The 7,303-nt window shown below is 40.6% G+C and overlaps 1 pseudogene; it reads right to left on the bottom strand.

Moving 5' to 3' along the window:
• Window positions 1-2,709: 2,709 nt before the first annotated feature.
• LOC112898203 lies at window positions 2,710-7,061 on the bottom strand (annotated as a pseudogene).
• Window positions 7,062-7,303: the final 242 nt, after the last annotated feature.

The raw sequence follows: 7,303 nt of genomic DNA on the forward strand, positions 1-7,303 counted from the left end.
TGGAATCACGCCTTTGCCTCATGTTCGAGCATGATGTTCTAACAACTCAAGGGCATAAGTCAGCTCATCTTTTTCTCTATCGGGCTGGAATATTCCTTGGGCAACTGCTTCTATGGTCTCCTGTAGTCTATTGGCTGCTCGCTGAATTCTTTCACCAAAAATGCACTCGCCATTCTCTGGGTTCAAGGTTTTGCCATGACCATAAAACTAGCTTCTTGAACGTTCAGGCCAGGTTGCAGGTGTGATACCTCTATCAAGCAAATCTTGCTCCATCTTCTCCCGACCTTGTAGCCACCTTGCCCTAGAGTGTGGTGATATTTTTTCTTCAATGCATTTTCTTTGTTCCTTTGCACCCACTGAATACCAAGCTCCGAACACTTATATGCCACAAATGCATCCTAGTGGTCCTTCTATTTTTCAAGTGCTCTTGTAAATGTTGGCATTTTCTCTTGCTTGATATAATCCTTAACCAAATTCTTCTTGAAGGTCTGAAATTGTGTGGCCATCTTCCTGAAGGTCCAATCCTTAACTAATTCTTCAGACTCTGGTGGAAGTGTGAAATTATTCTTTAATTCACGCCAAGACTGTTCCTTATCTCTTTGAGGCACCGCTACACTTTGCTCATTTGCATTATTTGATTTCCACAACCTAAAGCTGATCGGGATATGTTCCCTCACAAGACATCTACATTCTCTTATGTATTTCACTGCAGCATTGGCGGGAGTCATGGGTTCGCCATCATGTGCCACTTCTGTAATAATGTATCGCCCTTCCAATTTTCTGGTCGGGCCTCGTTTGCCTCATTTACGCTTCTCCGATGTTGAAGGCTACAATTAAAAGACATATTATTATTCATGTTCAATAATAGTCATTGTCTATATTGTTTCATATATATACATATAGAAGAATGAAATGTTAGATATATATACATTCTCGGTTTGTTGATGAGCACCATCGTTGGATTGTTCAATCCCATCATTGGACATATTGTGGTATATGTGGTATATGTTGGTATTGCTGGCATCATCATCACCTACTTCTTCTTCTTCGACATGATGATGAGCATCAGCACCGGCTTCTTCTTCTTCTTTGATATTACCATCGGCAATCATGTTCATTAGGAACTAATTACCAACTTCATCCTCTCTCGGGTCCATCTTAAATAGTAATAGAATACAAATAAACAATCAAGAAGTGTTGTAAAATTATTAACACTAAGTAACTACACAATTTCTAAGGACTTCTACGTAATTAATTATAGACTTCTCCAAGGTTAGTTATGTAAAATAACACTAAGGATCAGCCCTATAAAATTTCTAAGGACTTATAGTTAAGTAACTATAGACTTCAGGGTTAGCTATAAAAAATAATGCTAAGGATCAGCCCTGTACAATTTCTAAGGACCTATACATAAGTAACAATAGACTTCAGGGTTACTTATGTAAAATAATACTAGATCAGCCCTATACGAATTCTAAGGACTTATACATGAAATTTCTAGAAATATACACTAAAGTAATTATACATGAAATTTCAAAAATTTTATCTAGTTAGTGATGTCACTATCAATTTTCTACAAATTAATCTAGTCATAGTAGCCACTATACAAATTTTCTAGAACTTTTTCTACTAATTAAAGTAAATATACAAATTTCTAGAACTTTTCTAGTCATTAAAATCAGTATGCAATATACATGAAGTTTTCAATATACAAATATCTAGAAACTTTCTAGAAATGTACATTTTTGTAGACGTCGGCGAGCTAGGTCGACCAGGGGGCGAAGGCGGTGGTGCCGGTGAGGATCGGATGTCGGCGCGCGAGGCCGAGCAGGGGGACGAGGACCGAACGTCGACGTCGACACGCGAGGGACTACATAAATGAAAATTTCCCAGTTAGTTAAATTTTCGTAAACATACACTACAAAGATCATACACACACACACCATGCATATATACACACACACCATACACACACGTGCACATACACATAAACACACACCTCAATTTATAAACACACACATACAAAACTCACACACACACGCACACACGTCCCACTCGCGTGCACACGGCCCGCACGGGCCCACTCACACACACACAACGACGTCTCGCGGCCAGCGACACGAGGCTGCTGCTGCTTGTTGCACGGCCAGGGGCGTTGCACGTACAGGCAGCGGCGCGATCAGGGCTAGGCGATGAGGAGGGGGCCCGGGATGGTCAGGGAAGCGGCACAGTTGGAGGCCTCCGCACGTCCCCAGCGAGAGAGCACGCGGGGGCGACTGGCACTCGAGGCCGCACGAGGATGTGGAGACAGCGGCGCTCGACTGTTGCGGGCCGGGAGACACCGCCGCAAGAGGTGGAGACGGTGGCGCTGAGGACCTGGGTGGTGACGGTGAAGAGAGGCACGGCCGCGAGGCTACGCGGGGAGGTGGAGACAGCAGTGCTCGACTGTTGTGGGCCAGGAGACGCCGCCGGAAGAGGTGGAGATGACAGTGCTCGACTATTGTGTGTGTGTTAGTATAAGTTTGATGAAATAAATTTAGATAATTGAGTACTAAATTTTGATGAAATAAATTATATTTGAACATGAAAATTAAGTAGAAAACTACAATATTTATAAAAACACAATGAACAATGATGAAGTAATATAATCGAAATATACAAATTGTTCATCAAATATTTATAAAAATGATACATAATGATTCTAATACATTAAAAATCAGCATCTACTGGTACGGTAATTGTCTTCCTCATCACATATGTCCCTTGATTATGATTGCGGTGCAAGTATCGAGCATCCTCATTGGCTAGCAGGATGCATGGATCAGCATTCACCGCAATAGGAGGAATCTCAACAAACTTATTACAATCCTCCAACAGGTTTGTCATGTCCTCGACTCCAACGATGTTTTTTTTTTCCGAAAGAACTATTTGCCGCTTTGGCTCATCTGTTTGTTTGTTTATCCCCTTCTTTAGCTTGCTGGACATGTCCTTCACGTAAAAAACCTGAGCGACATCCTGGGCTAGGATGAATGGCTCGTCTCTGTACCCAAGATTGTTGAGGACCACTATTGTCATCCTGTACTGATCGTTTGTTACCCCTCCTCCAGTCAGCTTCACCCATTGGCACCGAAAGAGAGGTATCTTCAAAATGGGTTCGTAATCCAGTTCACATATCTTCTCTATGTAACCATAATATGTCTCCCTTTTACCGTTGTTGTCTGTGGCATCCATATGGACACCGCTATTTTGGTTGGTGCTCTTTTTATCTTGGACTTTGGTGTAAAATGTGTTCCCATTTATCTCGTACCCTTGGAATGTTAGGATACTCCAAGATGGTTGCCTAGCCAACCATGCTAGTTGTTCTGGTATATCCATGTTATGCATTAGATGCTTCCGCAACCAACTGGCGAAAGAATTCATGTGTCAACGTGTAATCCAGGCCTCAGACTTTTTTGGAAATTCGGAGCATAGAATCTTCTGATATTCCTCGATGTACGGATCCACCAAGGAGGATTGTTGAAGAACCGTGTAATGCGCTTTTTTGAACGAGAAATCATCCATACAGATATATGTTTTCTTTCCTAGTGTGCCCTTTCCACGTATTCTCCCCTTGTACCGTGATTCAGGAACTCCAATCGGTTTAAGATCATCAATAAAGTCAACATAAGACTCAATGAACTCCTCTGTTCCATAGCCACTAGCGATGCTTCCTTTAGGATGAGCACGATTATGAACATATTTTTTAGTACGGCCATGAACCTTTCGAAAGGGAACATATTGTGTAGGAATACAGGTCTGAGAATATCAATCTCTTTGACAAGGTGAACTAGGATATGTGTCATAATGTTGAAGAATGATGGTGGAAATATCAACTCAAAGCTAACTAGACATTGTACCACATCGTTCTGCAGCTTTATGAGATCATCTGGACCAATTACCTTCTGAGAAATTGCGTTGAGGAAAGCACACAGCTTTACGATGGTTAATTAAACGTTCTCAGGCAGAATCCCACGCAACACAATCGGAAGAAGTTGAGTCATAAGCACGTGACAGCCATGAGACTTTAGATTTGTGAATTTCTTCTCTGGCATATTCAGGATTCCTTTTATGTTGAAGGAGTATCCAGATGGGACCTTGATACTTCTCAAGCAGTCGAACATGCTTTTCTTTTCTTCTTTGCTAAGAGTATAGCTGGCAGGACTTAAGTGGTGCCCTCCATTTTCTCTCAGTTCTGGATGTAGGCCATCTCCTTCTTCCATATGTTGCAATTCCTGCCGTGCTTCTAGTGTATCTTTTGCCTTCCCGTACACTCCTAGGAATCCTATCAGGTTGACAAAAAGATTCTTCGTGATATGCATCACATCAATTGAATTGCTAACATCTAAGACTTCCCAATATGGTAGCTCCAAAAAAAAAGACTTCTTCTTCCACATGGGTGCCATTCCGTTTTCGCTCAGAACAGGTTGGCTACCAGGTCCCTTGCCAAATACTACTTCTATATGCTTTACCATGTCAAAGGCTTGCATACCACTTCAGTGCATCGGCTTTGTACGGTCTGCTTGCCCTTTGAAATGCTTGCCTCTCCTTGTACCTGTTGTTTGATGGGGAGAACACGATGACCCCTGTATACAACCTTTTTGCAGTGAGTCAAGTATACACTATCAGTTTCATCTAAGCAGTGTGTGCAGGCTCTATATCCCTTGTTCGTTTGTCCTGATAGGTTACTAAGAGCAGACCAGTCATTGATGGTTACGAATAACATGGCTCGTAGGTTAAAGTTCTCCTGTCGGTATTCATCCCACATCCGTACACTTTCTTCATGCCACAACAATAACAATTTTTCGACCAATGGTCTTAGGTACACATCAATGTCGTTACGAGCTTGCTTTGGGCCCGGGATAAGCACTGGCATCATGATAAATTTTTGCTTCATGTAGAGCCATGGTGGGAGATTGTATATACATAGAGTCACAGGCCAAGTCCTGTGGCTACTACTCATTTCACTGAAAGGATTCATGCCATCTGTACTCAAAGCGAACCTTACGTTCCTCGCATCTAGTGCAAAGTCTCGGTAAGTTCTATCTATTTTTTTCCACTTGGATCCATTAGCCGGTTGTCTCAACATTGTGTCTTGCTTTTGTTCTTCTTTGTGCCATCGCATCAACTTAGCATAATCTTTGTTCCTAAACAGATGCTTCAAACATGGTATTATAGGAGAGTACCACATGACCTTGGCAGGAACTCTCTTCCTAGGATGCTCCCCCTCGACTTCTCCAGGGCCGTCTCTCCTGATCTTATGCCTCAATGCACCGCATACGGGGCATACATCCAAATTCTTGTACTCATCACCGCGGTACAGGATACAGTCATTGGGACATACGTGTATCTTCTGTACCTCCAAACCTAGAGGGCAAACAAGTTGTTTTGCTTCGTATGTTGTGGCAGGCAACTCGTTATTCTTAGTAAGCATTTTTTTAAAAGTTTAAGTAATTCACCAAATCCCTTGTCAGATACACCATGCGTTGCCTTCCATTGTAGCAACTCCAGAGTAATGCCAAGCTTCTTCAAGCCATCTGCGCATCCTGGGTACAACAACTTGCGGTGGTCCGCTAACATCTATTGGAACTCCATCCTCTCATTCTCACTTTCACAATCTTCACGTGCATTGCGCAGTGTCTGCCCAAGATCATCTTTGGGATCATCATCTTCCACCTCTCCTTCAGGCTCTTCCATTGCAGCATCATCATCAAAGGCACCAAATCCCGTGTGGCCAGAAAAGTTGCCGTCAAAAACTTCTTCTTCATTATCCTCCATTATAACCCCTTTTTCTCCATGGCTGGTCCAACAAACACTACTAGATTTTTGGTGTATGCCAACTGATGAAGAAACGTGGCAATAGGGCCAATATAGTTGCAATAGGTACAAATTGCCATAACCAAAATTTGGTTGCGAGCCGTTGCAATTATCTTTGAGGTAATAGGTGCATTGCAACGGTATTTGTGTCATGTTGCGATATGTGTAATTGCCATGCAATGAAGCATTGCATTAGTTGTTGCAACTTCTGATGTCGTGGTTGCAACGACAAATGTTGTGGCAATAAAGTCATTTTTGCAACCAAATATTTTCATGTATAATAATAATCAGAAATCCAAAACGTAAAAAGTTGTTACTCATGAGAATCGAACCTAAGACCTGTTAGACACACAATTAGCCCTTTACCACTACACTAGAGGCGCATTTGATGTATTTTTACTAGTAATTTCATTTTACACTCTCTCTATGCAAACATTATTTCCATGAAAGTTCACATTATTACAACATAAGAAAACAGTTGCAATATTGTCAACTAATTGCAACCAATTAATTTTTTCATTGCAATATAGATGAACATTTTACAATGAAAGTCAAAGATTGTTATAATGTTATCCTGGCAATATTATGAATTAATGCAACCATTTACTGTATGGTGGCAATAATATCTAGCTATTAGAACAAAATTCAATATTATCGCCACGCAGTATAGGTGTGGTAATAGTATCGACATATTGCAACCATATCTCAAATGGTGGCAATAACACATACTTAATGCAATGGAAATCAAGATTATAGCAACACAAGATATTTTTGGCAATATTTTCCACATATTGCAACTGTATTTTGAAATAGTGGCAATAAAATCTACCTATTGCAATAGATTCCGTGTTGTTGTAATGCGTCTCGTGGCAATAGGGTAAAAATCTAGTAGTGAAATGTAATTGGACATGAAACCATTAGCAAAAATATAGTTGTGAAGGGTCCTTGAAGAGGAGTAATCCTTCTTGTTCTGGCAATGGATGCACGGGCAGCACACGAAACTATTCCTCTTGTTTGCCTCGGCCATATCCAAAAAATAATGGAGGCCATCAATGAACTCCTTGGAACATCGGTTAGCATTGTACATCCATTATCGGTCCATCTGCATTGCACAATATGGTATTTTACATAACATGAACAATTACACAACATGATTAATTAAAACATCTAAAATATCAATTTTGTTACACGTATCAAATAAATGTAATAAATGAATAACTTTTCATAATTATGATAACATGAAAAATAATTAAAAGGTCTACATGATCCATTACACAACATGATTAATTATTAGAGGCGAACACTAATTATTTTGACACTCTTTAGTTTGAGACGAACACTCATCGTCCTATGTAATATGGGATGCAATCAAGGTTCACAACTTTGTTTCAGGCTCTATATGGAAAACCATCGAGAACAAAAAAAATCTCAATTTAGGAACATGTAACTA

Source organism: Panicum hallii, chromosome 6, assembly GCF_002211085.1.
Source record: "Panicum hallii strain FIL2 chromosome 6, PHallii_v3.1, whole genome shotgun sequence".
In the NCBI taxonomy this organism is placed as follows: Eukaryota; Viridiplantae; Streptophyta; class Magnoliopsida; order Poales; family Poaceae; genus Panicum; species Panicum hallii.